The following is a 13,373-nucleotide window of genomic DNA, read 5'->3' on the forward strand; positions in this document are numbered from 1 at the left end:
CCTGGAAAACATGGATACAAGTGGTCCATGCTCTCTGGTATACCAGCATGACAAGTACCCTGGCAATTGAGACCCCTTCCACCTCTCCTGTCTGAAAGGGCAAACTACAGTGAGTCATAGGTTGTACAGCTTATCATGACGGCCTGAACAGCTAGTCTTTCTGTTCCTGATTGTTTCTCATGGAACAAAGTCTAGCTGGTGCCTTTTAACCACTTTCCTTGTGTCACGGGAGAACGGAGCCAGCTGTTTCTTCAGGTATTGAAACACCTTCAGTTTCTAGAGGCACATAGTTGTCTCTTTTTGGGTGGGGGTGCTGAATGGGAGGGAGGCAAACTAGTAACCTAAGAATCTCTTTATGTTTTCTATTATCCACTTACCCACTGAATATTAACTGGGCATCTACTATAAAAATAACAATCTTGCTTAGCCCCAAGAATGTGAAAGTGCCCAGTAGGTAAAAAGAGGCAAACTTCTGTCCTCCTGAAACTCTTGTACCACTAGGGCAGTGGTTCTTAACTGTCCAAATGCTGTGGTTCTTTAATACAGTTCTTCGCGTTGTGGTGACCCCAAACCATAAGAAATTATTTCATTGCTAGTTTATAACTGTAATTTTTCTATTGTTATGCATTATAATGTAAATATCTGATATGCAGAATATCTGATGTACCCTGTGGGGGTCATGATCCACAGGTAGAGAACCGCTGCAATAGAACAAGAGTTTAATAAGAGAAGCCGTTAATGACAAGCATTATAGAAGACAATGGACAGTCAAGGAGACTGTATTTTAGATGCCATGATCTGGGAAGAGTTCACTGAATAAACAACACCTAAGCTGTAACCTGGTGGAACAAGAGCATTCAGTTACAGGAAAGCCTGGGGAAAAGTGTTCTAGGCAGAGGGATGATCATGTGTATAGGTCCTGTGAAGGGACGGATTAGCCAGCCTAACTGATTTACCATGAGCAGAGACTAGATAGTGGGTCCATGCCAGAGGAGTCTCTTAACTATGCTCTGGTGGTGAGATTTAATTCTAGGTGCCCCAGGATGCCAATGCAGTATTCAGCTCATCCTTTCTCAAATACATCTCCTTTCCCTTTCTGTTTCCAGTTCTACAGTTTCTAGATTAGTCCCCTACCTTAGCTGTACAGCCTCTGAGTTCTCAAAGCCACAGATCACATGTCCTGCATAAATCTTCCCACAGGTTGCCAGTGGTCTCCACATCCACATGAAAGGGTCAGAAAAGCCTGAGTCCTGTGTAAGTGGATGTGAACGGAAACAGGGGTGATGCTATAATTTTGGTTTTGCCTGGAAAAGGGCTCTTTACAACCCCAAGTTGTTCTGCATGTACTCTGTGCACCCTGAACCAGGAAGCCAGTGGTTAGAGACAGCCTCATCAATGCAAATACAGAGTATGGGATGTATTTCATAGTCATGCTTTACATATGATAAGATTTCAATCAGCCTTCACCATTACTAATTTTATTATACACTGTCCTATAACACATTATTTTATTTTTTACAAATATTCATTTTCTTTTCTAAATCCTACACTAAGTATTTGTAAAGAGATCTGACAGAATACCAGTATTGACTGGTAACTTATGTGCTATAGGCTCTCCATACAGGTAACTCACTTATAAACAATGGGTAGCAAAGGTTTTAGACCATGTAGTTAGACCATGAGTAACTAGGCGAGTTACTAAGGCTGCCTATTCACCAATGTGAAGAAATTCTAGTCACAGCATCACCATCTGCAATAGCTCTCATATGGTAGGTGTCTATATGCCATGGGCCTGCTAGCTTAGGCCAAGAATATCTGAAACAGACAGAGGAATGTGGGTTCCTGGAATTACAGGTGGACACAACTCTGGGCCCTGGACCTAGGACTCTTAGGTTCATTTCAGCTTGCAACTTGAGACCAGAAAGAAACGGGATAGTTGAAGAGAAAAGAGCATTCCCTTCTGCCCCACTGTCTTACCTCCTCTCTCCTGGTTGCAGCAAGATCCCACACTATGGTAGATGTCAGCACTCTTTGTCATTCTTTATTTTGCTGGGACATCAGGAAGTAAGAACTCCCGTATCACACCCAGGTACACCATCAAATAGGAATGCCAGGGAGAACTTCCTTTTGAAGTCTCTCGTTTGGGCAGAGCAGCCCCAACCACTTCTACAAGTTCAGCCTTGACATTTATACACCTGAGCAGGATTTCTCCTTCCCGATTTCCTTCACTCTTTTGTGAGCTGCTGCAGAAACCTGCTAAGTCCCACCCTTCCTCATCCATTCTTGGCTCCCTTCCAATCCCAGAACCTCCTCCCTCCTCTCCCTTCTTGGCTCCTGGCAGGACTGGCCTAACCAGTTCACTGTCTCAGAGAAGCTGCTTAAGCAGGGTTGTTAACTGATACCTGGTTGGCCTTGGTCCCTGCCAGCCTGCATAGATTCCTGCAATTGAAACTTTGGCCAGCCCATGGGAAAGACTTTTCCATTTCTGAGGCTTGTTTAAGCAACTGTGTGCATATCAAGGTTAAATATCAGAATTTGGGGGTTTTAACCCAGAAGCTACTACAGGTGAGCTTCATCCCAGGCTAAGGGAGCTTCACCTGTAGGGTCAAGCTGAGCCATATTTTCACCCTTAGTTTCAGATTATTCTCAGCAGAGATCATGAGCATCCAATCTGCCCACCCAGCCTAACGTGGCTCTACATGTAGCCTCTTGAGAGTGATGAGGCCAGGAGGAAGAAATGGCCAGCAAATGCAGGTCGTGTCTGTTACTACATTGCAGTTAGTCACCCAAGCTAATGGCTGGTCCATAGAATCCATGGGTGGTCTTACAGATAAAGACGTAAATTACTCTTAAAATGTAGTACTTACCGTACAGTTTCCACTACAAAATTTTACTTTCCATCTCTGGAAATCAAGATTTGCGTTATCTCTTTTTTTGATCAGAGATTGCCAGACTTTATGATTTCTGAGCATTATTTGGGACATTTAAAATATGGATTTTTTTTTCAGGCTTCAGAACTATGAAATTAAAAAATTCCCCTCCCCGATTCCCACAGTGGTCTTGCTGCCTGGCATTTCTTGGTTCTTCTTAAGACATAGGGGGTCAGGTTCCCCATTGTTACCTTCTTACAAGAATTTTCCAGCTGACTCTAGTACCTTAATTCTTCTTTCAACTCATAAGTGAGCTCCCTTAGGCATTCTTATTCTCAGAGATGTGAAAGCTACAGATGGCCTTACAAGTGATGTCCTCAACAGCTACTGCATCAGCACAGAGGTCGCCCTTGTGCCACTTGAAGATCAGGCCTCTCACTCCTGCCACCTCCATGTGACCTATGGGTTTCTCAGGGTGATCTGTCCCAAAGCTTTGCTCCATTCAGTTCATAGCTGAGTGGTTTTGGAAGTACCGAATCTCAGGAGCAATGACAATATACTTATTACAATGCTATCAATAGGAAAGATACTTTTAATAGCAAAAGTATTTTTATCATTATTATTCTTATTGTTTATTTAGGAGCTCCAAGACAAGTGTCTAATTTCATTATTCAAGACTTCTGGTATTTTCTGACTTGTAATACACTAGGTTCTAGAACATTTGTTTTGTTGCATGTATGCTTCTCAACTCTACGCTCAATTCTTAAGTTGCCTGCACTTTCTTTGATGTTTTCAAGTACCTAGCTTGGATCAAAGATTGATGGCTGCTGAGAAGAAACAGTGGTGAATAAATAAAGTTACACCCCCCCTGTTCTCAGGGAATATATAGTATGGGAGATAGTGCTCTGACCATCATGCAATGGCTACGACACTGCAGTTATAACAAATGTTAAGAGAGGTCCCTGGAGCTGTGAAGTCATATTTATAAGAATTTGACAAATTGAGGTTGGAATTGGAATTGAGTTCACATTGTGTGGCAGTCCTATTGAGTCAACCATTCCAGAATAAGACTGTGTTCTATGTGTCATGGTCATTTTTGCTGCAGTAACACATGATCTTTAAATCTACATGGCTTCTGACACGAAGATTTACCACCAGGATGCTGTGAGGTGACTGTAGCTCTTACACTCTTCTAAGCTCTGTGGAGGAGACAGCTCTTTATGGAGCATGCTGGTATCATGAAGTGGCAAAAAAGGGCATGGTGAAAATGTGTCTTGCTCCCTAAGATCTGTTTAGATCTCTTGAAGGGGGTATTATCTCCCCAGTTGCCATGACTTAAATGAAACTATATAAATGTATGTATTTGTACATACACATATAAACGTATATACATACATATAGTAATTTTAAGTAGTTATGAAATACTATAGTTCCCATGGTGTCTTCAAACATCCTAGTATTAGTTATCCATTCTCCTTCTGTTTTGTTCATTTTCTTTCCCTACTTAGGTGTCCCTGATCTGTTTTTTTTTTCTCCATCTTGAGAAGGATTAGTTTTTAATCAGTGTTTTATTTTTAAGCTTTTATTCTCCCAGTTACAATTGAGTCATTTGGTTAGAGCATAACTTACCCAGTTCCAGGTTGTTTTAATGTTTAGTTTTTTAAAATGTCCCACTTTATAAAAGTTCTACAAGTCCTCTATATTTGGCAGCACTCACATAATTTTTAGATGGGTATTTTTGTCTGATAATATATGACAACTATCATTGTCATTGGGCCATGTTTATGACTTCCTCTCAAGAAAAGTAACTAACTATGCATGACTCCAGTGCAGGGTTTGCCAGCCCTGATTTCACACACTTCATGTTGTCAATTTTATCATTTTATCAAGGGAAAATACTGTTTTTATTTTGCGTTTGAAAAATAAAGCTATACTTCAATACTCATCATTATTCCTCTGTGCTTTTATCAGAGAAAGGATCTCTTGATTCAAACCAATCCTTTGTAGCAGATGTTTAGAATTCACTCTTGGCCTGACTGCTTTGTCAGAGTCAATGCAACATAGTCCTTGCTTTCTGCAAGAAGCCAGTAAGGATGTGGACAGAGCCATACAACATGGCTCACATCACTTTGTGACCCTGTAAGGTGAGGATGTTATCTTAAGGAATTAGATGTCTTTTGATCACCAGTGAGCACTCCCTCTGTGCTTTGTATGCGCCATAGTTCAGAAGATGCCAAATGGTGAGACACATTGGCACACAGATGTGTTTTTTCAGTTGACAGATGACTCAGTTGCAGAGATTTGCTGTGTGGATAAACAAGAGAATGGAGATCAAGCATTACTTTAAATGCTTCTTGGAGTCATGCTTTACGTTGATCATCTCAAACTAACTTTCAACTCTACTAGCATAGATTAGTAATGCAAAGTATTCTGATTTGACAAAAGCACAGATACTTCACCTCTGTTTTTTTTGTTTTTTTTTTTTTTTTTACTACCAAGCCGGAGTCTAAAAACTTCTAACCATTGTAAATGTGTCGTGAATCCAGTTAACTTTTCTTAAGAAACTAAGTTTTGTATTTAATGTCTCTCCTGTTGTAGGTTGTGCTAGTGTCTTGTCAAGCTTCACTGACAATGTACAGTGTGCCTACATTCCCCACCTCTCCTGTTGCAGGGGGAGGGCAAATGCCTTAGAACACATAAAGACCATTAGCAGAACATTTGACTGTGCCAGTGGGGAATGCAGAGAGGGAGAAAGAAATCAGCTCTTATAGATGTAGTCTTGCTTTCTGGGACAGTAGAATTAGTGTTGGAAAGTCTTTCACAGTCCCTGAAGGCCTCAGGTGGATTGGAGGTTGCCGATTTCTCTATCTTGGAATTGTTCTAACTCTGGGCCCTTGTTACCTTTGGTTTGTCCTCACTTGTACCCTTGACTAGAAGGAGCAGGGACCGATGATGCTTGGAATGCTAAATATTCACCCCACAGTGTTTCTACACAAAAGAAGTATGATATCAGGATTGTCTTTATCACAGTACTACACACAGCCACCATCAGTGAATGGAATAGTTCTTTGAGACTATAGCTTGGTCTTCTCACTGTGGGTTAATGGTTTGCTTTTGATCTGCATGCAGTTGAACACACATACCTATGGTCCTCTCCTGCATTGCAAATATTATCTATACTTTCAAACAAACAAGATACTTATCTCCTCCAAGTAACAGTGGGACTTTGGTTTTTAATCATTGTTTTCCAAATAAATCCAAGTTGTACCTGAACAGGTGTTCTCACCATGAATTACTTAATTAAAAACGCTCCCCACAGGCCTTTGAAATACCAGAGGAAACAAGTGAAGCACAGAGATTTAATTTTGACTCACTCCTTTATTAAAATGGAAGGGAATACAATCTGTCTTGCTTCCACTTAGGGGACTGCATGAGAAATCCATTTGCAAAGAATGAAGCACTTTAACAGGGCAGTGTTTTCAGGATGTGTTAGGTCTTTGAAAAGATTGTAAAAAATTAAGATTCTGGCTTCACCCTGTACCTACTGAACAGTCTGGGGGAGAAGCCTGGAAGATACACCTTGACACTCACCATAGACAATTCGTATCCTCTGTACCAATAGTAATTGTTTTTTAAATCTCGGTGTTAGACAAGAATATCTCCACCACTAAAACTATTATGCCTGTGAAGAGAGAGACCAAGATCAAGTGAGTTGGCATCAGTGTTCCAGGAGCCAGCAAACGCTTGTCAGTGAATGGTTAAAAGAATTAGTGGATGACTCAGATGTCACAAAGCCAACTCAACTTTCAGTTCTTCAGGAGTCCTAAGAAACAAGCTATGGAAAAATGATTCCTAAGAAGGAGGTTATGAGCCTTCTTATGTGAGGCCAAGCTAGAATGCTTCATTTTCTTTCTTATTACTAAGGCAGAATTATCCTAGTTATTCTCAGAAGTGTGTAAATGGTAGCAGTGTCTAGAATTTTACTGGGACTTAAAAAAAAAAAAAGCATCCTTGTACATGGTTAAATGGAAGAGGTGGAGACTTGTAGTTTACCTGATGCTGATATTAAGACACTCTTGAGATGCAAGCTGGTCCACATCCTGTGGTCTTTTGCATGGTTGTTCTGATGCGTAGTCAACCCCACAATGAAGCATTTTTCTAAAAAAAAAAATTATATCTTCAAATCATTTTTTTTCAGGCCTGTTTCAGCTCTTCTTTTCTTTGCGTCTTTGGTGAAAACAGAGACAGATGACTTACTTCTTGAGCAAAACCTTATTTGCCTGAAAAAAAGTCCACAGGCATTCTTCTGTATTTGCATTTCTAGTAGCACACATTTAGAAGATCCAGGGTTACTCTTTAAACATATGGTATACTGGAACATCTTCAAAATGAAAGTTAAGTAGAAGAAAGCAACTTTAATTCCCAAGAGAAGAGTGCACTTTTCGAAAGTAGTGAGTGAATGAGAAGCATTGAGTCTCTGAAGTGTTTATCAAGGAGCTACTACTACTGAAAGCAATCTGGGTTTGTTCTATAGAAAATTGCATTTCCTCTCATTGCTTTACTTAGAGGACCCTAAAGTAATGTTTACGCATATTGAGCACTTGCTAAGTGCCAAAGAATTATCTAGGTTCTGTGTGTTTGGTATATGTAATGATGCTTTAATGATAATCTTTGCATTTGGGTTGAGGATAGAAATTATCTCTGCCATCCGGGAGCTTGTTAAGATTTACTTGGCAGTCCTATCCTGTTCTTCATGGATCAGAAAGCCTGGGAATTGGACTTACCAATGCCTAACGTAACAAGCCCTATAGAAGGAATTGCTCTCTGTCAAGGGTTGAGAGATACTGATTCAAAACTCTTCTTCAAAAGGGATATTCTTAAGCATCTATGTCCCTGTGCATGCTTTAGGAATTGGCAATATTAAATAACAAGACATGGATTCAGGGAAATCCAACAAGTGGAAGCTCAGTAGGTCTCTTGTATACATGAGTTCATGCAACCCAACAAGCTGTGACAACTCACCATTCTACAGTAGAATAATGTGAGGCCCAGAGGCTCTAAGTGACTAATGTAAGATCATACAACCAGTAAGGAACTTAAGTCATGATCTTTCAGACAGCAATGCTCTCAGTCTTTCTTATTCTGCTGCTCACTCTGTAGGTTCTCAGTCTGATTTTACCTGGCTGGGTGAGGACCTTTCTAATAGAGTTTTAAGGGGAGAAAATAGTATGGTCTTTTCCTTTCTCTAATAGAATTATGCTCAGGACCCACAAGACCTTGAGATTTGAGAAGCTTTCTGAAAACCATCTATAACTGGATCTGATGGTCTCATCTTTGTGGGGAGCTGACAGAAGGTGACTATCATCCTTGCAGCCATCTTGAGCCATATACCCTGACAAGAGACTTGATTACATCAGCCTACAAGAGCTGAGCACACTCTGATAACATCTTGCTTTAGATACCCAGGATCTTCCCTTGGGTGTGTGAGACTTAAAGGTGTGTGACTTAAGGGCGTGACTTAGAGATCAAATTTAGAGACAAGACCTAAGGGTATGATTAAAGGTGTGACTTAGAGGTGTGGCTTAGAAGTGAGACATATAAAAGGTGAGAGGCAGACAGGAGAGTTCAGAACAATTTGGAGTAACAGAGAATGAGACAACAGATTATTAGGTACTTGCAGTACAACATGTAGCAAGTTATTAGGATTAGAAGAGTACAACTTGGAACTAGGAATTAGGTTAAAGAGTACAACTTGGAGTAGAATTAGGCATTGAGAAAGAAGACAGTTGGACTAGAGAACTCGGAAGAAGAGAGTATTAGGCATTAGGTATTAGGCACTTAGCACTTGGAAGAAGTAACTTGGAACTTGGAGGCACTAGGAACTAGGAACTAGGGACTAGGAACTCAAGACTTGGGACTTAGACTAAGAAGAGAGACTGAAGAATAAACGGGATTGAATCACACTCTGCCTGGTCTCCATTCTTTGAGTCTGTCCTCACTCTCTCTCTCTTGCTGAACCCTGACCTGTGGACCAGAGCAGCCTGGGGCAGTGCGGGCTCTAACAGTTTAGCCCCCCAGGCTTTGGCAGTGCAGGTCCAACATTGACAGAGCGGTCTGCAAGATTTTTGGTGCCCAATGTAGGGCAGCTTGAGCCGAAACACATCTTCTATTTCCTGTCAGTCAAAGAGCCCTTGAATCATGTTATTTTTCTAATCTCATAGCCAAAATATGTTATATTTCCTCAACTAGATAAAACCTATTTAAATCTAGTATGAGAATGTTCAAGGAGAATATTCTATCTATCTATCTATCTATCTATCTATCTATCTATCTATCTCTGCAGATCTATGCTTTCTTCTGAATAATAGTTACAGTGAGAGCTACACTTAGTTGGCCCCAAGCAACATAGGCACTGTTCTATCTTCCATCCCTTAGTTACATAGATTCAAGCAATCAATGGGCAGAATGACAAGCAAAAGCTAACTGTTGTAAAGCTCATAAGAGGGTAAATTTCTAAAGCTTTGGAGCTTTGAGAAAGAGATGATATCAGGGATAGTGCCTTGAGATTTTAAAGGCTCTACCAGCAGGGAATGGGCAAAGAAAGTTCTGTAGAAAAGACAGGACCTTGAAAAGAGTATGGTAAGATCTAGCTTTTCTTTACTAATGATCAATCTAGTTTGTGTGCATGTGCATATGTGCATATGTGTGTGTGCACATGTGCGCGTGCGTGTGCGTGTGTGTGTTACATTACTGGGATTGATCCCAGGGCTATGTACACAGTAAGCAAACATTTGGCCACTGAATCTCTCTCTTCATTTCCTTTCCTTTCTATCCTCCACCCAACCATCTCCTTCTTCTCTCCCATTCTTTCTTAACAGGGTCTCTCTAAGTTGCCCAGTCTGAACTTGAACTTACTTTGTGATCCATTGCACTGAAAATCTGCCTACTCCAGACTCTTTAGTAATAGGTACATACAAGAACATGGAGTCATATGTGGCTTTAGTTATACTCTCAAAGGAAAAAAAAGGCAGAAATGGCTAACAGTTTACTTCAGGCATTCAGAATTTTGGCATCCTCCTTTTATTTATCACAATCATCATTATTATCTCTATTATTTTATTATCTATAATAGAACTGTAATATATATAATTATATTATATTATTATATATAATATAATATTATATAATATAATATATAATATATAATATATAATTATATAATTACATAATTATATAATTATATTATATAAATATATAATATAATATATATGTATTATATATAATATATATAATATAATAGAACAATAATAGAACTGTAGGAAAAATAAGATAAATCACACTCACAATAAAAAGGAAGACTATTCTTTCTTTTTTCTCGGATACATCTGGAATGTCATTTTGATGACACAGAAAGGGCACCTTGATAATCTGTATTGAATGCCATGGTAAGAAATGAAAAACATCCCAACTGAGTTTTTGAGCATCATTGTTGAAGGCAAGCTGTCTTAAGACCTAACTTGATATGGAATTCTTATAACACAAACTGCAAAGGTTTTACTATAGGTAATCTATGGGTTGATTGTAGCTTTACCTGAGTCATATACCTATACTATAAGCTTCTTCAGGGAAAAGACCAATTTGTCTTATTTCTCATTTTAGTCCCTCAGACTCTCAGACTGCACCTGGAAGATAATAGGAATTTAGTGGGTATTTAATGACTAAGTAACAGAGACAGTGACTGGATTTTGTCAACATGTGTTTTTCCCTCAATTGTTGTAATATTCCCTTCATTTTCAAATGTAATACTCTTTGAACAATCTCCTGGCTAGAAATATCCCTATTAGAATGACAAAAACCTACTACATCATTGTGGTTGTCTTTCAAGGCTAGCTGTAGATGCATTCTGTTAGAAACTGTATGTGTGGGCAAGATACAGAGCTTATGGTTCAGGGCAGAGAGTTTATTTTTCACAATCTGTAAAAGCAAAATCAGAAAGCAAAATATATAGTTTGACTCAGTGATGAGAAGGTATCATTTATTTATTTATATATATATATATTTATATATCTATATATTATTTATATTAATTTCTAAAGAATGGAATCTTTTGTTCATTTCCTGAGCATACTGAGAACCCACAGGAGAAAAAGAGGACAAGTGGGGATTTTAGAAGACCTGATGCGCTTAAAGCATCCCAAGTCATTTTCTGAACTTCTTGACCTCAAACATCTTCCAAAGAAACATTGGCCTGAAAACTTCATTTTCCATATGGGACATTTTGGTGCCCCATACCAATATATCTTTGGCCCTTTAAAATATCTTACTAGTGGAGATCCTGACTCAATCAAAAAAGAGAAACAACAATGAAAAGACAAGTATGGTGGCACACATTTTAATCTCAATAGGTTGAGCCCAATAGGCTATGAGCTCAAAGCCAACTTGGTCTATATAGAGAGTTCCAGGTCAGCCAGAACTACAAAAAGAGATGCAACACTCTCAAACAAACAAATTCTCCAACATTTTGCTACAATATAAAGATATTGTATATTTAGCTGCCTTTCTGCTATTCTTTATTTCTGCATTCAGCTAATCATTTTCCCTATGAACTCTACAGATATTCTTAAACATTAGCTTTTTTTTTCAATCTCTCACCTAGAAGCAGAAATATGTTCCCTATAGTGACCTTGTTTTTTATCCTGTCTAGAGCAGATTTATGTGTCCATCTAACTTCTCATTTGGATTTATCTCTTTAGCCAAAATGGCCTATTTAAGTTGTAATGATTGTTTGCATGTTGGAGTTCTGGCAACCTACTACAAAATGACAGATGAAGGAGAATCCAGTGGAGGAGGGCACCATGAAAATCCAGGCTTTCCACAGTAAACAAACATTCAGTTTCATGGCTTTCTTGTGCACATTTTCAAGATGAATGTATTTAAATATACAAGAGACAAATTCTTTTCAATCAGTTGCTCATTTTTGAGGCTTTAGGCACCAGTTACCTAGGCTTGTGTTTTTGGAAATCAGATGATTGATGCTTTCTTTAATTTTGAGATTTCATATTCATGGTATAGATGCTTGTTTTTAACTGGATCTCAAAACAGGCTCTGGGCTGAGAGATTTAGAGGACACTAAAAAGTTTCAACAGTGAATTTTCCTTTCATTAGTCAATTAACAAGTCTAGAGTTAGATATATAACCTCTTCATAAAGGAAATTGTCTGCAAAAGTCTTCAATAAGATCAGAATCGAATACCAAAAATATTACATGTCATCAATTACTGAACTATGAGTTAATTTGCCAGGAACATAGTTTTACCTTGAAAATCTGAAAATTTATAAATGACAAGACATGTATATTTTGATAAGTGCAAGTTTGCAATATATTCATTCTATGTATGTGGGCAATAAGGTATGCACTCTAAGATCCCTGTGGAAAAAATAGGTCATAACAGGGTAGCTATGAGGAAAAATATTTTTCTTATTTTGCATAAAGATTTGACAATGAAAAAGAAGGCTATGACTTTAAAAAGCTCAACTTTTTAAAGTCATTCTTCTGTCCTTTTTTTCCATCTATTATTCCATGAGTTCTTCATATGTACAAGACCTTGCGAATAAGGTGAGAAAGGAAGAAAGAAGGACATGCTTGTTGATTGATTGTCAGACACAGAAATACATGAAACATGTAACTAAAGAGTTCCAGGTAGGATAGAGTCAAATATAGTCTATGCTAGAGGATAATGTTCATAGGGAAGTGGGGGCAGGAAGGAGGGAGAAATGAAAGACTCAACTGAGAGGCAAATTGCCCTTAAACCATCCTTTGGGTTGAGCAGATCAGACACTTCTGCCCCAGTTGTAGAGCAGCAGCCTAAGTATCTCAAGTCAGCTCTTCTACGCCACCTTCATTGCTGTCTCCATTCAGCTAGGACTTGTGAGAAAAACTTGCTAGCTCGATTATTTTCCTGTTTTCTCACATTTCAACCTATTTATAGAAAATGAAATTAGTGATTTTTTTCTGTATTAGCAACAACTACAAACAGTACAACTGTAATGAAAATAAGCAGAGTACTGTAGAATTCAGTAAAAACATAAGAACACTATAGTCCTTGACACACACACACACACACACACACACACACACACACACACACACACTTTAGATGGAAATAGTTCAATGCCACCGTCTTTGGCTAAATGATATTGAGTGACACTATTTTAAAAATTCCACCATCATCTCCTGTCTCAACCTGTTGCTTTATCTTTAGTAGTTTGAGAACTTTTTCCAATTGGGTGAATCTGGAGGCAGTGTTGATTTGAGGGTAGTCTGCATCTCAGTTATGTCCTCTGCCAGGAGGATAATTGAAGTAATGGAGTAGCTCGTCTCAAATGGGAAAAGAACAAACATTAAGTGAAGATAAACAATGAGGAGTCCATTTAAAATACAGAACCCAAGTGAATCAAATTTGGAAGTGGGACCGACGAACTCAGTCTATTTTGGAAACTGGTG

General features: G+C 38.7%; 1 protein-coding gene and 1 long non-coding RNA gene across 2 annotated transcripts in view; one reads left to right on the forward strand and one right to left on the reverse strand.

Moving 5' to 3' along the window:
* Positions 1–2,216, reverse strand: part of Atp10b (ATPase phospholipid transporting 10B (putative)) — a 281,854-nt gene extending 279,638 nt beyond the window's left edge. The window contains exon 1 of the mRNA XM_034506566.2: positions 1,978–2,216. The gene's annotated coding sequence lies outside the window, so the exon portion shown is untranslated. The remainder of the gene's footprint in view (positions 1–1,977) is intronic.
* LOC143442833 (uncharacterized) overlaps positions 173–13,373 on the forward strand; it is an 82,382-nt gene continuing 69,181 nt past the window's right edge. Inside the window, exon 1 of the long non-coding RNA XR_013111358.1 lies at positions 173–255. This is a non-coding gene — a long non-coding RNA (uncharacterized LOC143442833). The remainder of the gene's footprint in view (positions 256–13,373) is intronic.

Source organism: Arvicanthis niloticus, chromosome 6 (assembly GCF_011762505.2).
Source record: "Arvicanthis niloticus isolate mArvNil1 chromosome 6, mArvNil1.pat.X, whole genome shotgun sequence".
In the NCBI taxonomy this organism is placed as follows: Eukaryota; Metazoa; Chordata; class Mammalia; order Rodentia; family Muridae; genus Arvicanthis; species Arvicanthis niloticus.